Genomic DNA, 19,922 nt, shown 5'->3' with positions numbered 1-19,922 from the left:
GTGGTGTTTGCAACTGAAAATTAAAAGAAGTAGGAACCACATGCATACATGGTTATTGCTGTCGTAGATCCTCCACTTCGGCAAAATATCAGGTTTGCGACCTCAAAACCCATTTTCAATTAGTAGTATACCAATTTTGCGATTCAGAAAAAAAAATCGAATCAGAAGATGGGCTTTGAAATTATTACGTGTCGTATTTCTATAGTGGGCGCCAGGCGAACACCAAACTCGGGACACAGGTTAGTTGCTCAATGCTTCTTTTATTTCTTTCCTTTGGCTGCTGGTTACATGCACGTCCGTCCCCATTACCGTCCTGGTCAGTCTGCTGTCCTTCCTGTCCCTAACCGGATGTGGTGTCCGGTGACCTGGTCACCTCCCTCATGACCCACAGGGTCCTAGTGTCCTCCAGTCCTGTCGTCCTATCTGTCGGGTCACGACATCTCCCCCTTTGTCGCAAACAAATGTTCATGGTACAATTCTACTGATCATATTCACCCCCTCACCCCTTAACAGCATTTACTGATTGTTATGGTGAGAGAGAGAGAGAGAGAGAGAGAGAGAGAGAGAGAGAGAGAGAATGTCCATAGGTCTGGTCGACCCGTCTCCCCAGTCTTTGACTCTTACGTTTCATCACTTAGGGCCCGATGTAGGTAGCCCTTTACCGGTCGGTAACGGCCCAAAATCTATTAAATCGGCCGTTACCGACCGGTATTTAAAAAAAGAGATGTAGGAGTCAAAAATATACCGAATCGGTAAATATGAATCGGGAAAATACCGAATCTGTATTTACCGAATACATAATTACCGATTCGGTATTTACCGATACCTTATTTACCGAGTCCTTATTCACCGAATCCGTAAATAAGAAATCGGAAAAAATGCCCAACGAGATGTAGGAAAGGCCAAAAATACTGAATTCAATGAAATTCGGTATTTAAGAGTCGGTATTTACCATGGACTGAAAGCAGGTGGTAACCATGTGCAGCCTATAAAAATGGTCCCAAAATGCAACAGTGTTGCAAAAATGGCGGCACTCTATGTGATTGCGAGGAGGCGAAGGCTACAGGCTGCAGGTCTGAGGGTATGGCAAAGGGAGGAGCAGGTATACAGGCAGAGGATCACTCTGTTCCAATTGACTGAGCCTGAGATACTCCAGAGGTACAGGCTGCACCCCAGGACCATCATGGACCTAATAAGGGACCTGCACCCATACCTGGATCACCCAACACCCAGGGCCCATGCCATCCCACCCCATGTCCAGGTGCTGTGTAGCTTACACCTGCTGGCCTCTGGGAGCTACCATAGTGTGATAGCAGCAGTAGGAGGTGTATCCCAGAGCTGTCTGTCCCGTTTTTTCAGGAAGTTTCTGGATGCCATGACACAGAGAATGGGACATTACATCCGGTTCCCTGACACACCTGCGGAACTTGCAAAAATAAAAACTGATTTCTATGGACTGGCACACTTCCCGCATGTGATAGGCTGCATAGATGGCACCCACATTCCCCTATGCCCACCTGCAGCCACAGAACACATATACAGAAACCGTAAGTGTACGCACTCCATTAATGTTCAGGTGATATGCAATGCAGGCAATATCATCACCGACATAGTGGCCAAATTTCCTGGGAGCACGCACGACTCCTACATTTTCCAGAACAGCGGAATATACCCACGGCTAGTTGCTGGAGATTTTGGAGATGGATATCTGCTAGGTAAATATGTGTAACACACCCTGTAATGAATGGCAGCTGAATGTGCAATGTGATTGTAACGCATGTACCTCTCATTCCCTCCCAGGTGATAGTGCATATGCCCTGCGGTCTTTTGTGCTCACACCGTACCTCAACCCAACCAACAGAGCCGAAAGGCGATACAATGTGGCACACAGGTCTACTCGCAACGTAGTGGAGCGAACATTTGGACTCCTCAAGAGCAGGTTCCGCTGCCTCCACAAGAGTGGAGGTGCTCGACAGTACACCCCCATCCTGTGTTGCAAGATAATAGTGACCTGTGCCATTTTGCACAATCTGGCTACCAAGGAAGGCACAGAGGTGGAGTTGACACATCACAAGAACATCGATGAGGACCAAGAACATGCAGAGGCCCAGGCAACAGGACCAGCAGCACTAGATGGTAGATTGAGACGGACAGAAATTACACGTCGATATTTCTAGGTAATGTATGACACATAGACAGGTGTAGTGATTGACAAGTGTAGTTTAATCTGCACTACATCATCATTGTCACATCTGAAAGGGCATCATTTATCAAAGTCAATGTCTCTGGCTGCTCCTGCTCAGTTGCCGTCACTGTGTGCAGTTCAGTAAATCAGCACCATAGGTTGGTGCTTACGTCCACGCACCACATTGCGCGATTGTTGTGCCTGGCTTTCAGTTTCCCTACTGGGGCCTGATTCTGCATGGCTGCGCCTGCCGCTCCTGCGCACCTCTGGTACTGGTGTGCTAGCCCCACTCCTGCTGCTTGACGTCTCCTCCACACCCGTGTCACCAGCATTGCCAGTGTTGGTGTTGAGCATCTGCTCCATCGCAGACGTCACTCTACCCATGCCCCGTGTCAGGTCTGTGCAGCAGTGCATTACTGCATCCTGCATGGTAATAGAGCGTCTGCACAGTAGTGAGGTACTCGTGGCAAATCTATTCATCGCCTTAGTTTGTTGGCGCATGTACTGTCGATCCTTGGCATACTGCAGATGGTCCCTGTCCAGCTTATCCGACAGTACTCCCATGTAAGTGGAGATGTCTGTAATCCCCTTAGCTATTTGATCCAGGCTTGATGCAATGTGGCCTATGCCCTTGTCCATGTTGGACATTTTAGTGTTCATGCAGCGGACCTGCCTATGCATGGCTAACAGTGCTTTGGCCTGCTGCCGCTGCACCTTCACCATTGTGCCCTCCAGGCCACAGAAGACGCTCTCCCCTTCCTGCCCCTCCCCACCCTCACGTGCCCTCCTGCCAAGTACACTGGTGCACGCAGCGCCTGCTGCTGTCGGCGGTCTTGCCCTGTCAGCCACAGGTGCATTCTTGTGGGGATGACATCCTCATCCTCCGATTCAGAGGTTTGCAGGATCCTCTGAGGGGGCTCCTCATGCCTACTTGCCCCTCCCGGGATGGACACCCTGGACATTGAAATGGGTGTGGTTGTCAGTTCAGGTGATCCGAACAACAGAGGGGAAAGTGGGACAGCTGTTGTGGGTCGGTCTGGTGATGAAGCTGCCTGGGTGGTGCCGTTGCCTCCTTCTGCCGCACCTGTGACCAGATTGCCTCTTCTCTTTCTCCCCTCTCTAAGGTGCTGGTGCCCTCTCCTCCCTTGGTGGTGCTGAACTGCGTGAGGACTCTCCTGTGGAATGAAATTAACATAGGGTCACTGTTGTTGTTCATCTGTGTGTAGTTCTTAAATAAATAGTCTACACATCTTTGCCCTGTGAACATTGTCTGTTTGGTGATGTGTGTGGCATGCCTTGCTGGTTCATGTGGTGGATGCTTTGCATCTATGTATGCATGACTACGTCTACCATGATGCATTGCTGACACCGAGTATGAGTTGTTATGCAGTATGATTAATCTACACAGTGGAGTACGGGGTCAGGTTGATGGGTGTGGATTAGGGTGCATGCCTCTTACCTTGTTTTTTTGTAGCTCTTGCTGTGCTGTCCATGTCGCCTATCCCATGGATGCATTCAGACTCCATGGTGGTTTCCACTAGCTCCTCAATTGCTGTCAGCTTAGGGGCTTTGCTCCTGCCACCTCCAGTCTCACCAGCATCCTTTTTCTGGGCCGCAATCTTCTTTTTTGTCACGATGCGCAGGTCATACCACCGCTTTTTTATGTCCTCAATCTCCCAGTGGGTCACACCAATGGCATTCACTTTGCCCTGTATGGAGATCCAAATGTTCCTCTTCACAGTCTCTGCAACTTGCAGAGACTGCCTCCCGAAAATTTGGCTGTAGTGGCTTACAATTTCCTCTACAGCCACCTGTAGTTCCTCTGGGCTGAATTTGATTTTTTGTTTTCTCTCCCCACCATCCTTTTGGCCTTCAGTTGACTCCATCCTGTAGCAATGCTTGCTTGTGGCTGCTCTGCTCCTCTCACCTCTGCTGAAATGTTTGTTCTGTTGGTTTGCACCTGCATGGGTGTGGCCACTCCCAGGTACTGGGGTGGAGTGCTTCAATCTGATTGGTTGGATTCTCAGGGCCTTGGTTGTGGGGTATGGTGGGGGTCCTGATTGGTTGGCAGGCTCACATTGTAGTGTAGTTCCTATTATCCCAATAGGCTCTGCGCATTGGAATAATACCTTCAATAGTATAGGCCTAGACCAGACGTTAACTAGGTCTTCTATTGTCGATATTAGACTTAAAGTTTTGGGTTTGCCAGCTAGCTCAGAGTTCACTAGAAACTTTCTCGAATAGGCAAGGAGGAGTTGAACCTCCCTGGATAGACAAGAAGGGATTTAGTTTCTGACAACCATAGAACATGACAACTTTGCTCTCCCCTAATCAAGAGTGTATCTCTAGAGTCGTGTGAAAACAAAAGACAACTTATTTTACTCAGTCAGTACGTGCATTCTTAGTTTCACCAGATTGTAGAGAAAAGGAAGAGACGGGCGTGTTCAATAAAAGATGTTATTTATTGATCAGTCTCTTTTCTCATACAAGAGAAATGGATCGATATTATCGCAATACTTATGGTTAAGTAAAGTGCATACAATAAAAGCAGAAGTATAAAATAATACTGTAAAAACATTTATATGGTTTCTAAGCCATAAGGTGGTTTAAAATGGATAAAATAGCTACATACACATATACATTTGACTAATCGTACTCAACTGGTGTTTCTAACTACGCCTACCCCGGTGTACCTGACCTAAGCCTAATACGTGGGCGGGAATAGAAAGTAGCAGTTTAAGTTAAGTTTGTTTTGCCAAGTGACTGACTCAAGAATTCTCTGCAAGGGGTTATTCAGTTCTGTACCTTGAATCTAGGATGAATGAGGGATGGTATCTCTCGTCTCTGGTCTCGATATTCCAGGCTGCCTGCGAGGGCTACCCAGAAGCGCCGGAGCTGGATTTCTCGGCAGGAGAAAGCAGCGTCTCGTTCTCAGCGCGTCAGGAAGGCGGGGCTGCGCCCGCGGGGTCTGCTCTGCTCTGGGCTTCGGCAAGTCTGGCTGCTCCGGTCTCGTCACCACCGCGTGTGTTTGCTTAAGGCAATACCGGTAATATTTATACCTGTAAGGTGCCGAGATTGACGTAAGGATGGACATAGATACGTCAATAAGGATGTCATACGACTTGGTCGTTAGCACATTCTTTTGCTGAAGTTCTCGATGAAATCAAAACAATGGTCGCAGGGTTTTTCCCAGGTTGTCATAGGTTTGATTTGTTTTGAGAACTCCGTATGCCTTATCAGGGGCTGGAGGAATATCGCTTGTCTAATTAGATGGCAAGCGTTATGACCTAATCAGATAACACGTTCCTGTGCCGTAGTGTGGCTTAATCAGATAACTGTTTCTGCATCATGGGATGGCTGCTAGTTAACTTGTTAACCAGAACAGGGTCAGGAATAGGGGGATCGATACAGAACCTATAAGAATACATCACACCCACTCCACGCTAACTATGGCCATGTTTACGAATCTAGGCATAGTAAAACATACTGTAGAGTATCGTGTATACCTTACCACCCCAAAATACATATAATGCATTTCGAATAATGTAATGTATGGGAAAAAATATTCACATGTACTATATGCACTCAAGCTGTAGAATAATGCTAAAGTAATCACGCATATGTATACATTATTGCTAATTGGTATATGAGAATTTACACATGAAATGGCTCTTCATACAGAAGAAAAAGTTTCGAGACCATTTCATCACAGAATAAACATAATTATGAACATACCAGCGGGCAGCTAATGTCTATACAGTTTCTAAAAATAGAAATTTTAGTTCTCTAAGAATAGTTCTTACTTTAGGCAGAAGATAAGTGTCCCAAAAAATCGTAAAAATATTGTGGGGCTGCTGAAAAAATTGCTGTCCGTGAACTGGAGGGAAAATTGTTCATGTTATTTTGCTATTAAAGTTGAAGGCCAAATTCAGGGTGTTGGGAACGCCGTGTGCTAGCTTGCTTAAAAGTCTCTATTTCTGCTCTGGTGAGAACATCATATCATTTAGACTGTCGAAAAAGCTGTCAACAGCTTCCTGGGAGAGTTCCACTAACTCGGAAAAAGGTGTAACCATGCATTCGTGCGCATGATTATCTCCATTGACGTTTTGATTAGTATTGCTGACAGAAGGTCGTACCTGATCGATGCTGCTTTCATCTTGAACTCCACTACCCCTTAATCGTAGTGGTGAAGTTTCCACGAATGCCGTCATCAGGATTGGCAGCCGTTGAGGGCAGCACAAAGCATGAGCCTTTATTGGACTCAACAATGTTTCTGCATCCATTGGCGCATCTGATTGTAGCGTCAGACAGGTGTCCAACACGCATTCTTCTCCGCACAGCAGGCACTTTAATACAGGTAAAACACATCGATGCCACATTGGTCGAAATGAAAGAAACCAAGTCATGTTCAGGTCTCTAAGCCGGGATAGTCTCAGGATTTTTGATATCCGGTCCCGGTATCCAATGGCTCGGATTGTTTCTTCCCTTGTCGCAGGTGTTTTGTCTGTGACACTGTTTGCCATAACGAAATATAAGGACCAAGAATAGGATTCCTGCAATTAGTCCTAAAATGAGGGGAAGTCCGCCAAAAATCGAATGGACGAAATCTGGAAAAATACCCAGTATGGCTTTGAATGGTGTTAATGCCATCGAAAATGCTGTCTTAAATACCTTTGAGACTCCACTGGTATCAGAAATATTTAAGATTTCATTCAGGATTTCTGCGAAATGTATGGGGGAATTAGTTGATAACAATGAGTGAATCTCTGCAGTTGTCCTTGCGACTAGGAGATCATACGTTTCTTTTGATGACGTGAGCCTGGTCGGCGTCTGAAGAAGCACTGTTTTCATTCTGCTTAAAGTATCTATTCGAATAGAAGTAATTTTCAAGTTAGGCCATGCCCTTGCCTCCCTGTCTGGAAAGGAGCTGGGGAACAATGAGATAAGGAGTCCCGGGCATAAGACTACAACATCTGCGATCCACAATTAGAATGTAACTCCCGTTATAGAGTCTTTTAAGGAATGGTTCTATCTCTGTTGCAGGTGCGCCTAGCTGGTGACATGAAAGGTTATTTGAGTTCCCTTCACAGGCCCCATGCAAACTAATTCCATTACACAGAAGTGTACCGCTTAGTGACATCGCACAATTATTGCCACTAAGAAACACTTTCTGTTCTTTATTACTGACACATGCATGTGAATAGGGTAAGTTCCATGTTGTCTTAATGTACCCTTTTCCCAATTTTTCGTACATGCCAGCCTGTATATATTTTTGGCAGTATTGAAACCTGAAGGTTGATATTGGAATATTAATTATCCCATGTATTATCCATTCACTGACAGGTCGTTCTGACATTGTCACTGGTAATCTCTCGAGTTTCTCAATGCTCAGGATTGTATAATCAGCACCCTTTTGTGCCATACTGATTTGTTTATCAGTAAGGTTAAAGATATTAAAAAGTGACGTTGTGTTGATTAAACGCCAAGGCACATAGCCTGAACGCAGATTTTGTAACGTCCAGCCAAGCTGTACAATAGAACGCAATTGAGACTGACCGTGTTGTAACAACAGTAAGTCTTGCGATATTATGTCGATTGCTGAAGACACAATGCTGTCCAAAGAAAAAATTCTGGAGGACAGAGTCATTAACCCATTGTCCACTACAGAAAGTGATTTTTCCAAATTAATACGGTCAATTTCCGGTATACTTTCTGCTGTCTCAATTTGAGTAACCTTCCAGGCCTCATTGTAAGCTGCATATACAGAGGCTGCTATGAAGCGTTTTTGACGCTGTTTGCGCGGTCCCATAATGAAATCACGCAAGTCAGCACCATCAGTAAGTAAAGTTAGGTGTTGTTTAATTTCTGTCAGTATGGAAGTTTGTAGCCATTGAAGGCATAATTTGCCCACACTGTAGGTGGTTATTATCCCTGGGTGTTGTCTTTGGGAATATCTAGGGTCTGGCCTGGTCAATTTGAACCCCTGTTTTTTGTTCAGGAAACTGTCTTGACAGTTATTAGTATCTTTGGGCCAGATCAACCACTGTTTCCAATCAGGATGTGTTCTGTTTTGGTTTAATATATAGTTTACGTCTATCTCTTCATCTGTAGAGCTATTGCTGTTCATTGTTGGCTTTGGAATAGACGGTTTATTTAAGTCTTTGATTTTGGCTAGGCCAAGACAGGTAGTTTGTTGAACAGTGTCATTTAAAAATATAATTTGTTCTGGGATCACGCAGGCTCTAAACAATGATTCTATACCTTGTACTTGCCATTCTTTTGTACCCCAAACACTTTTAACTTCAACATTTTTGTCCCAATAATCAAAACCAAAAGTATTCATTTGTTCAAAAAATGAGTCTCAATATATCAATTTCGTGTTTGTTAGCATGGTCTTTGTCCCTGTCTTATTTGACAATTTAAAATAAAATGTTTCAGCATTACTTGTGTTGAACCCTGAAAAGTATGAATATTTGTCGTAAAAGGTTCTTGAGCTTCCTTTTGGAGGGGTTGCACAATGTTCCCATTGATTATAATTTAAAACATTTCTAGGTTGTGCAGATTTATGTAGAAAATAGTTACCATAGTGGTTGTAACAGTACATACTATCATAATTAGTCGAACCCTGCAAATAATCATGTTTGGTAAATTTAGCAGACATCACTAAGTCAGACATCATATTATTTATACTTTCAAAGTCCCAATCATCAGCAAATGAGCTTGTTTTTACAAAGTCACTCAACGAGATCTTAATTTGGTGTGGATATTTCAGGATCTCAACCGGACCATAAATTTCGTAGTCAGTATTGTCCCATGCTACCCCACCCGGTATAGGATTGGCTGTGAAGTTGACTGAAGAAAGTTCTCTTTTCTCGACGTGTGAAGATGTGTGTGGTTTGAGGATCAAGTTGATTTTCTGACTTGCTGTGTCCATTTTAGCATATTTTCCCTCAATGAAGCGTCCCAAAGTTAGTACCATGATGAGCCAAAGTATGAGGATAAATGCACCAAAGCCCACCCAAAATTCAATCCATGGAGAAATCAGATAGGTTTCTTTCAGTTGTTTCAAAAGTTCTTTAGCTTTATCTTTAAAGGTTTTTGTTGATGGCTGTGTTTTTGATTCACTGAGGTCTTCAGAGGAATCATCGAAGTTTATGAAGTAGCCGGATGCAGTTCTGTCAATTGTTCCAATTGCTTCAGGATTACTGTTTCTTGCATATTCGTTTGTTACTTCATTGTAGGTTGGTGTGTCTTTACTAAATGTTTTTATTTGGGTTTTCAGAGGTTTAAGTTCCAATGCATTGTTGCATAGTCCTCGTTGTTCTTCTGTAGGCGTTTCGAATGTGATTAGCCTCTTAGTTTGGACCTCTGTATTGGTAGCAAATCTTGGTGTTCTACTACTTATTGGGAGTCCACTTGGCCTACTGTTTGTTATTGGCCACATGATTGTGGTTTTACCAGGTCGATGGATACAACTCGGTTCTCCTTTTTTCCAGCAAGCGGCGGTAGTACAACTGATCTTGTCCCGTTGATAGACAAGACAGGAACTGCTTTTCTGTAAGAAGGCCCAAATTCCTTCTTTACCGCGATCTTTTCTCTGACTAGATCCCCGACTTTTGGAATCCAGACAGGTCTTGCTGGGACAGGTGGTGGTTCTTCAGTGGTTGTTGGCTGTTGTTTCAACTTTATGTTGCTCAGGTCTTTTCTTGTTTTGTTTAAGTCCTGCAAAATAGCCAAACGATCTTTGATATCAAAGCTTTTTTCCTTTACCACTTAAGTCTGACTGTCAAGATCTAAGACTAACATCCTAGTTCCAAACAATAATTCGTACGGACTGAATCCCTTTAGAGAATTTCTTGGCAGGTTATTTAGACTACGTTGGACACTTATTAGATGTTTGACCCACCCAGCTCCCGAACCTAATACCTTTGCTGTTATAGATTGCTTTATGTCACGGTTTTTTCTTTCTACAATTCCGTTCCCCTCAGGGTGAAATGGACAAGAGTACCGCAATGCAATGCCCATGCTGGTCATGGCCTCCTTATAAGCTCGAGAGCTAAAAGCAGGACCCTGGTCAGAATGCAGCATGCCAATTGCGTATGTGCCGATAAACACCCGCAAATCTTTTATAACAGTTCTGGCGTCAGCCCGAGCGCTGGGGCCACATCCATATGAATCTCGTGCATGAATCCACTGCGACCAGGATATATTTATAGTTACCATCCCTTTGTAAGGGACCACAGTGGTCCAGATAGACACATGCTAATGGTTTATCTGAGATTAGAAGGGGCGTCTGCGCTGGTCGTCTCACCGTTGATACTTTCATTCTTTGACATATTTCACATTCTAAAACATAGTTCCTTGTTTGTCTTCTCATTTGTGGCCACCAGTATCTCTGTTTTAACAATGATACTGTGGCTGAGACGCCAGCATGTACAGAAGCGAGCCCTTCGTGTGCCGCTATTATTAGTCCTAACCTATGTTCCATGTTTGGAATTGCCCTATCCCCCACTCCAGGGATTCGAGCAAAAGGAACATTGTTTGCATCAGTTATGTATGAGTATTTTACTGGAAAGCCTTTCGGGAGTGTTTCTCTCGAATCCTTTTCTGTAGCGCTGACAGCCTGTAATATTTCGCTGTCTATTTTTGTTTTTGACCGTGTGATGGCAGCTACGGAAGCCGTTTGCACAGCTGCCTTCGCGGCCTCATCAGCCAATGAATTCCCTGCAACGTGAACGCCATCACGTTGGTGACTCAGTGTATGTATCACGTGAGTCTTTGGTAGTTCTTTCTGTAAAAGAACTACTTGTTCCCAGAGCATTTTATGCTTGATTGTGCCTCCTTTTGCATCCTTAAAACCATTCTGAAGCCAGATCTGCAAGTATTCATTGTAAGACTGAACGCAATAATACGAATCGCACACTATGAGTGTGGGGAATTCTCGATCGGTATTTTCAAGTGCCATCTTGAATGCTAGTAGTTCAGCTCGCTGAGCTGTACAATCTCCCAGAGATTGTGTTTTGGTGATAGCTGGTTTAAATTTCCCTTCGTGCCAGCGACCTTTAACAATCGCGCACGCAGCACTGTAAGCTTGTTTACCCCCCACTGCGGGTTGTGCTGATCCGTCTGTGTATATTATACAGCCGTAATGTTCTAGAGGCAGAATTTCGGTCGGCGGAGGACATTCAAATTCGTATTGGAGAAATTCTTGTGTTTTTAAGTTGGGATCAAATTCGTATACCACGTCTGTTGCAGCAAGAGAATTAGCCCACTGTATCCACCTTGGATGTAGTGCTTTAGCATTTGGAATGCTTGCCTTTGTTACCGCCTCTAGGGCTGGTATCGGTGTCACGATTATTATTCGTTTACCTTGTGCCAGGGCTCGTTCTTTTGCTATAGCTGTCTGTGTTGCAGTTAGAATTTTTTCCGTTGGGCTAAATTTCATTTCAGCTTTAGTGTATAAGTGTGATTTGAATGCAATTGGTACCTTTTCTCCCTCATTAGAGGTCAGGTATGTGAATCCGCATCTTCCTGGGATGACTCGAATCACAAGATTGCGTGTGTTATCACGTGTTTCTAATTTTGTTTTTATTAACATGTCTGTTTGTAAGGATCTCAAAATTTCTGTGTGTGTTTGAGTCCAATTGGTTCTTTTAAAATCTGGTTTTATTAGATCATAAAGGGGCTTGACCCTTTCTGCGTAATTTGCAATGTATGTTCTTCCGAAATTTAGGAAGCCTAGAATTGACTGTAGGTTTTTTAATGTTCTAGGTGCTTGGAGTACGGCACATTTCTCTAGGAAATTGTCAGCCAGGCTTTTGCCTTCACTTGATAATTCATATCCTAAGAACAGGAATGTTAGATGGGCAATTCGAGATTTTTTAAAGTTGAATTTGTAACCCTCTGCTGCGAACCCAAGTATTATGGTGTTCACTCTCTTCAAGTGAGTATCCAAGTCATCATCTGTTAGGTATATATCGTCGACATAAGATAATGCTTCGTCATCATATGTTTGTAGTAACTCTGTTACTCTCGCTGAGAATAATCCTGGGCTGTTCTTGAACCCTTGGGGTAACCGACAGAATTGTTTTTGAGCGCCATTTATTGAGAACGCAGACAAATATCTGCTCTCTGGTGCTATATTTTGACAAAAGAATCCATTAGAGATGTCTAATGTTGTTTTGTATTTTTTGCGCACTATGTTATTCATTAGCGCTGCACTATGTGAGTTTTGCACTGCAAAAGTTTTGCAACATGAGTTAAGGTGTCTGTAATCCAAAACTAGACGATATGAATTGTCTGGTTTGGAGACAGGAAACAAAGGGTTGTTCATTTGTGAGGTGCAAGTTTCAATCACCCCCTGGTATTCTAGTTGATCTAGGATTTCTTTTACCTGTTTTTTAGCTTCTTGCTTAATTGGGTACTGTCTTTGTGCAGTAGGTTGTGATTTTAACTGGATTTTGTGAGGAGGAGAGTTCTCGTCCCATCCTGCGCGATTTTTATATAAAGCAGGAGCTTGAGCTACTGCCCACTTTCTAGCAAGTGTGTATTTTTTATGAATTGGGATATGATTTGAGAAGGCAGGCATAATTATTTCTTCGCCATGAGGGCAGTCCCTGACAAACTCTGGTGGCCAGTCTTTTTCAGCTAGAAGGATGTCATAGCCCTTGGAGAGATTATCCCAAAATAGTCCCCTTATTTTTCTAGTCTTATCCCCTTCTATACGTAAAGTTATTTCATATATTTTGTGAGGTTTGCTAACTCTGGTGTCTGCAGTTTCCACTTGAAGATATTCATTCGTGTCCACTGTCTCCAGATGATTCATAAGGACTTTGCGAGCTATGCTCACTTCTGCTGCGCTGTCTAGCATTGTCTGAGCCCATTCTCCGTTTTTCAGTTGTGTCCTCAGTATTCTCGGCATTGTTAACTACTTTAATACTGGCTACCTTCTTTTTTGGAAATTGTAATTTCTTATTTGGATGAGCAGGTTCCTTGTCTTTGGACTTGACGTGCCCTTCCCTGGGTTCCGATCGTCCTCTTCTTTCCGATTTCTGCGAGGAAGTCTGAAAAGATTGAGAGGGACGTGTATCAAAATCTTGATATCTATCCGGTTTCTTTATATTATCCCTATTTCTAAGGTTGTATTTTTTCCCAGAGGGCTCACTTTGGGGAGACTTGGGTCCTTGGTCCGGAGATCTTTCTCTCCGCCGAGGAGACCTTCCTCTAGACTGGAATCTCTTTTCTTTTGGATTGTATTGTTTGTTTCCATCCCAGTTCTTTTTTTGACTGTTTAGATTATTTTTAATAAATATTTTTTCAGGACTTTCAATCAGTTGGGGTTTTACTGGTATTCCGCCTAAACTATCTCTACCTAGTTCCTCATAGGATTTTTCTATAATTCTGGCAATTTCAGCTGGTGGTCTGCTATATCTGTTTCTTTTAACCTTTGGCGGATCGCCACGTTTGCTGCTTCTCCCTTTATGTTGGCTAATAGTATTGCCGAGACCTGCTTGAAGTCTTTTAGTAATTTCATACCAAGAGTTAAAGCGGGTTCTGGACCGTATTCGTCTTGAATTTGTTTTAGCACATCTGGTATTACCGAGATGGATGGAACACCATGCGTTTTTGTGTAGATCGAAGCAAAGACTGTACCCCAAGTGTCACAGTCCTCCACGTGTGGTGCGATTCCCATTGGAAGACAGATAGTCAGAATCCTGTGTTTATCCACAGGGGTGGTGTCTGGAAACACCGCCTCTATTTGGGTGATTTTTTGTGCTAACCAGAATGGTATTTGTTCCCTTTTAGCTGGTACTTTACCTAGGCAGGGCTGTATGTTCTGTGGTGTAATTTTATTTGTGTTCCCCTGATGAGGGGTCAGCTGTGGAATTTTAATTGCTGGTTGAATTGTTGAAGTCCGCATTACATATTGGACTAATTGTCTATGTACTTTTATTAATTGTTTTATTTGTATTAAAAGATCTGCTGCAGACATTCTTTCAATGTCTGGATGTGGTGTGTATCCGGCTAGGACCGGCCACGTTGCTCCTGGTCTACCTAATGGACCGAGCCTGGTGATGTGATTGTTGTGTTTTAGGGCGCCATTAAACAAGAGCAGGTGCTCTTGAAATTTAAGTGGTACTTCCACCTCCTCGAAAGGAGTGTACTCTTCAGGAGGTTCCTCTGTTTTGTAATAGTGGAAGTGCTTTGTTACAGCGTTTGCTGCTGGAAAGTGTATCCATGAATAGAATACCTCTGTCTGCCGATATTCGTGTGCCTCTATTACGAATATGACTGTGCCACCTCTAGGTGTCAGTCCATTTTCTATAAGTTTTAAAGTTATAGATTTCCTTATGTTGACCGGGATGAGTATTAAATCCGGGTCTGCTTCTTGCATAGTATTATCAGCTGCTACGAGTTCAGCTGCTACTCTAGCTATCTCTCTTTCTTCTTCAGTGTCTGACATTCTACTGTCAGGAAGGTTATTTTGTTTGTTTGCAGATCAGGTTTCTTTGGAAACAAAGATTAGATGCACAATATTTTGGAACAGTGTATCCTTCAACGTTGACTAAACCAAGAACCATACATAGGAGTTTCCTCCTGCGAGGTTTGGCGGATATGACCTTTCACCCACTCCAGACGTCTTTGGAGTATTATGGGAAAAAAGGGGTCTGAGTGAAAAAGCACGACTGAGTTACTCTAATGTCTTGCGTTAGTTTTATCGCCTATCCAAACACGTTGGGCGCCATGTAGTGTAGTTCCTATTATCCCAATAGGCTCTGCGCATTGGAATAATACCTTCAATAGTATATGCCTAGACCAGACGTCAACTAGGTCTTCTATTGTCGATATTAGACTTAAAGTTTTGGGTTTGCCAGCTAGCTCAGAGTTCACTAGAAACTTTCTCGAATAGGCAAGGAGGAGTTGAACCTCCCTGGATAGACAAGAAGGGATTTAGTTTCTGACAACCATAGAACATGACAACTTTGCTCTCCCCTAATCAAGAGTGTATCTCTAGAGTCGTGTGAAAACAAAAGACAACTTATTTTACTCAGTCAGTACGTGCATTCTTAGTTTCACCAGATTGTAGAGAAAAGGAAGAGACGGGCGTGTTCAATAAAAGATGTTATTTATTGATCAGTCTCTTTTCTCATACAAGAGAAATGGATCGATATTATCGCAATACTTATGGGTAAGTAAAGTGCATACAATAAAAGCAGAAGTATAAAATAATACTGTAAAAACATTTATATGGTTTCTAAGCCATAAGGTGGTTTAAAATGGATAAAATAGCTACATACACATATACATTTGACTAATCGTACTCAACTGGTGTTTCTAACTACGCCTACCCCGGTGTACCTGACCTAAGCCTAATACGTGGGCGGGAATAGAAAGTAGCAGTTTAAGTTAAGTTTGTTTTGCCAAGTGACTGACTCAAGAATTCTCTGCAAGGGGTTATTCAGTTCTGTACCTTGAATCTAGGATGAATGAGGGATGGTATCTCTCGTCTCTGGTCTCGATATTCCAGGCTGCCTGCGAGGGCTACCCGGAAGCGCCGGAGCTGGATTTCTCGGCAGGAGAAAGCAGCATCTCGTTCTCAGCGCGTCAGGAAGGCGGGGCTGCGCCAGCGGGGTCTGCTCTGCTCTGGGCTTCGGCAAGTCTGGCTGCTCCGGTCTCGTCACCACCGCGTGTGTTTGCTTGAGGCAATACCGGTAATATTTATACCTGTAAGGTGCCGAGATTGACGTAAGGATGGACATAGATACGTCAATAAGGATGTCATACGACTTGGTCGTTAGCACATTCTTTTGCTGAAGTTCTCGATGAAATCAAAACAATGGCCGCAGGGTTTTTCCCAGGATGTCATAGGTTTGATTTGTTTTGAGAACTCCGTATGCCTTATCAGGGGCTGGAGGAATATCGCTTGTCTAATTAGATGGCAAGCGTTATGACCTAATCAGATAACACGTTCCTGTGCCGTAGTGTGGCTTAATCAGATAACGGTTTCTGCATCATGGGATGGCTGCTAGTTAACTTGTTAACCAGAACAGGGTCAGGAATAGGGGGATCGATACAGAACCTATAAGAATACATCACAACATGGCTGTTTTCAAACTCACGATTCGGTATTTACCGAATCGGTAAATTCCGATTCGGTATATTCTGAATCTGATTTTTTCAATTCGGTAATTCCCATTCATTCCTATGGGCCAGGAGGCCCATAGGGATGCTTGGGTTTCACCGACTCAGAATTTACCGAGTCGAATTTTTCCGATTCTGTAAATACCGATTTGGATTACCGAGTCATTCCGAATCGGTAACTTTTACCGATTTTTTACCTACATTCCATTTACCGATTCAGAAACACTGATTCGGTATGAGTCAGTATTTATGAATCGATAAATGGAAATTACCTACATCGGGCCCTTAGTCTCTTTGTCCCCTTGCACTCCTCCCCTGGTCGCTGTTCTCTGCCATCAGCTTTTGCTTCTATTTGTCGGTTGTCCTCCTTCTGCTCTCTGCTTGCCAGCCTCTCTTCATCTGCTTCTAGCTCCTTGCCATGTGCCCCATGGTGTGGGCCAGCTGGCACCATCTCCGTAGGCTCCTCTCTTTCTACTGCCACCCTTCGTTGTGTTTGTTCCCTCGGTGATTCTTTTTTGTTCTCTTCCTCTTTCTCTGGTCCTTGCATCTTCTCTTCGCTTGCTCTCAGTATGTCTTTCGTTTTTTCCCTGTCATATGTCATAGTTATGTAATGTAATGTAATGTAATGTATGTGGTCTTGTAAAGCGCACTGCTGCCTTGAGGCGTCGTGGCGCTGTAGACCGCTGGGGAACCCGTCCTGGCTATCCCTGTGAGATGGTCCCTAACTGGGCATTTCCAAGGTGAAACCAGTCATCCCCGGCGAATGTGGGGGGCCGTTGTAGAGATGAGGCAAGCTAATGCCCAGGGTTGCCGAGTGTGATCCCTGGTTAGAGTAGGCACCGAGGCGAGAATTATCAAGTCCGCTGACCCTGGTCCACGACCCTGCCGCGTCGGGAATTGAACCCTGGTCCCGGGCCGTTCTCTGCTTCCGGGTCTGCCGCCTCTAACCGGTGAGCCACACCACTCCACTTATGTTCTGAGACCCATGGTTTGGGCGGTGCTGTTGCTTAGCAGGCATGGTCCTGGGACATCGCCTTTCAGCACATGAATGTCCTCTTTGTTCTTTTTGTCTTTATACCTCAGTTCCTCTGTGAACTTTCCCAGGTTTGTTACCTGTTTCTTCGACCCCAGGTGAAAATCTCCACCCTGGACGCTCTCAGTGTCGGCTTGGCTTCCATCTTCTCGTACTCTGATGCACACATGACATTGCATGTTGCACCACTGTCCAGTACAAATTCCACTTTATGTGCTCCTACTCCTGTCGTTGCCGAGTCTGTCTTTTCCTGTGTGCTTCTGTCTGTTGGGTGTGTTGTTTCTCCTTATTCGTCTCCCCCACTCAGTCCTGTGTGAGCCTCCGACATGTGATATAGCCTTTCCACTTTCTCTTCTTCCTCTTCTTCGCCTGACCCTCGTGATGAACTTCTCCTTTCTTTGTCGACATATCTGACTTGTCTTGTTGTAGATTCTTGTTGTCTTCCTGTTCTTCCTCTGTCATCTCTTAATTTTGCGCCTTGGCACACACTGGCATAGTGGTTTCTTCCATTACATCTTTTGCACGTCTGGCCAAACGCTGGGCACGGGCATCTGTGTGGAAATTCCATTCCGCACCTGTAGCATGTTCCTTCAGGTTGTCTCCTCTCTGTTTGTTCCCTCCAGTCATTCCTCCACCGGCCTGTGTGATATTTGTTTGTCATGTGGTGTGTGTTTTCGATTTCGACGTTCTTCTCTCTTTCCATTTCCTTGGCATGTGCCGTTGCTCTCGCCTCTGCTCTCGCCAGTGACAGGATGTTCTCCAATGAGGTCGGTTCTTTTAGGATCCTTGCCCCGAATCCTGTGTCACGACAGCCTTCAATGATCCGTAGCCTTATTGCTTGTTCGTTATCGAATTTGTCGAACTCACAATGTGTCACCAGTTTTCTCAGCCTTGTCGCGAAGTCATCTAGCGTTTCGTCAACTTGTTGACACGCAATAGTAAATGTATATCGTTCGAAGTCAACATTCCGTTGTGGGTCAAATTTGGCCGTTAGGCATTTCTTTAGGTTCTCATATGTCTTTGTTTCTTCGGTAGGCAGTGTCACCAGAAGTTCTTCTACGTCACCCCCTGCTAAGTTCAGCAGTAACCCTAATCTCTCCCAGATGCTTGAGTAGATGAGCTAGAGTGAGCATATTTATGGTAATCAAAACAAGTAAGAAGATGGAAGCTAGGAGGTCACCACAACTGTGAATGTTCGCTTGATATAGTGAAAGGGCCACAATTTGTTGTCAGTTTTCCAAACAAGACTTAATTCACTTTGGGACTCCCACTGAAAGGGTTATATACGAAAGCTTAGATATTAGGTTAGAATGGTCAATGGTGTCAAAAGCAGCAGATAGGTCAAGCAAAACCAGTGCTCCTGCATCACCCTCAGCCACAATTGTGCACAAATCATTGAGGCAAAAGCTTGCTATTTATTCTAAATATAATGGTGCTCTACAAGGCTTAGTAGTTGGTTGGCCACCTCCTTCTGTACAATTCATTAGCTCTTTAACAAAAGCTTTCGTCCATAACGTAGGCATACTGTCTGAGTGGAGAGAGCTGCTTAAGAGAGTGACTAGGTCATCAAGTAATAGCCAGAAATGTAATCCACTTTGCCCGTCTGGGGACACACAAGAGCATATTGTGTCAACAACAGCAATAAAGATTTCAGCAGTGGCAAGTTTAAGGCGGTTGTGGGTAGGCAGTGGGAAGGTTTGACAAGGGACAGATTCCTGCAAGTTGAAGTTGGGAATATACAGCCTGATTCATCAAGCGAAATGTGCTCGCAAAAGGGCCAGATTCTGAGAATCTGGCCCTTTGCGAGTGCAATTTTTGCATTTGGGATTCATCATCCCAAATGCAAAAATCGCTAATAAAGAATTCGCTAAATTGCGAGGATTAGCATTTAAGGAATCTCTATTAGAGATTCCTTAAATGCTATTCATGAAACATTTTAAAATTGCGAATTCGCTATTTAGGGCCGCTATTTACCACGAGGTCAAACCTCCTGGTAAATAGCGAAAACTTAGAAAAATGCATTTAAATGCATTTTTCTAAGTTGCATGTTACACACACACATGTCCTTTGGACATGTGTGTGCGCAACACCAATGTAGATTACATTTCAGGGGTGCTACAGGGTGTCCTGTGGACACCCCTGCACCCTTGAAATCGCATCCTTATTTGCGATTAGCTAATTGCTAATCGCAAATAAGGAATAACTCCCCATTCATTCCTATGGGCCTGTAGGCCCATAGGAATGCATGGGGAGTTTTTCTTTATTTGCGATTAGCAATTTGCTAATCGCAAATAAGGAATGTGTAGGAATCGCATTTCTTTATGCAATTTCTACATGAATCCCGTTTTGCAAGTCCTTAATAGCGATTCCTTATGAATCGCTATTAAAGACTCGCAAAACGGGTCTTTGATGAATCAGGCTGATAGTCACTAGTCAAGTCACTAGTCAAGTCTGAACTTATTTTTAACATTTATCCTCAAAGAGAGCAGCCAAGTTATGGAATAGAGTGGCTGATGGAAAAAAAAAATTGTCGGCCTGACGTTTATAACCCTGAGAAATTCT

Source organism: Lissotriton helveticus, chromosome 2_1, assembly GCF_964261635.1.
Source record: "Lissotriton helveticus chromosome 2_1, aLisHel1.1, whole genome shotgun sequence".
NCBI lineage: Eukaryota > Metazoa > Chordata > Amphibia > Caudata > Salamandridae > Lissotriton > Lissotriton helveticus.
The sequence above is the reverse complement of the archived record's forward strand: the minus strand, read 5'-3'. Positions refer to the sequence as shown.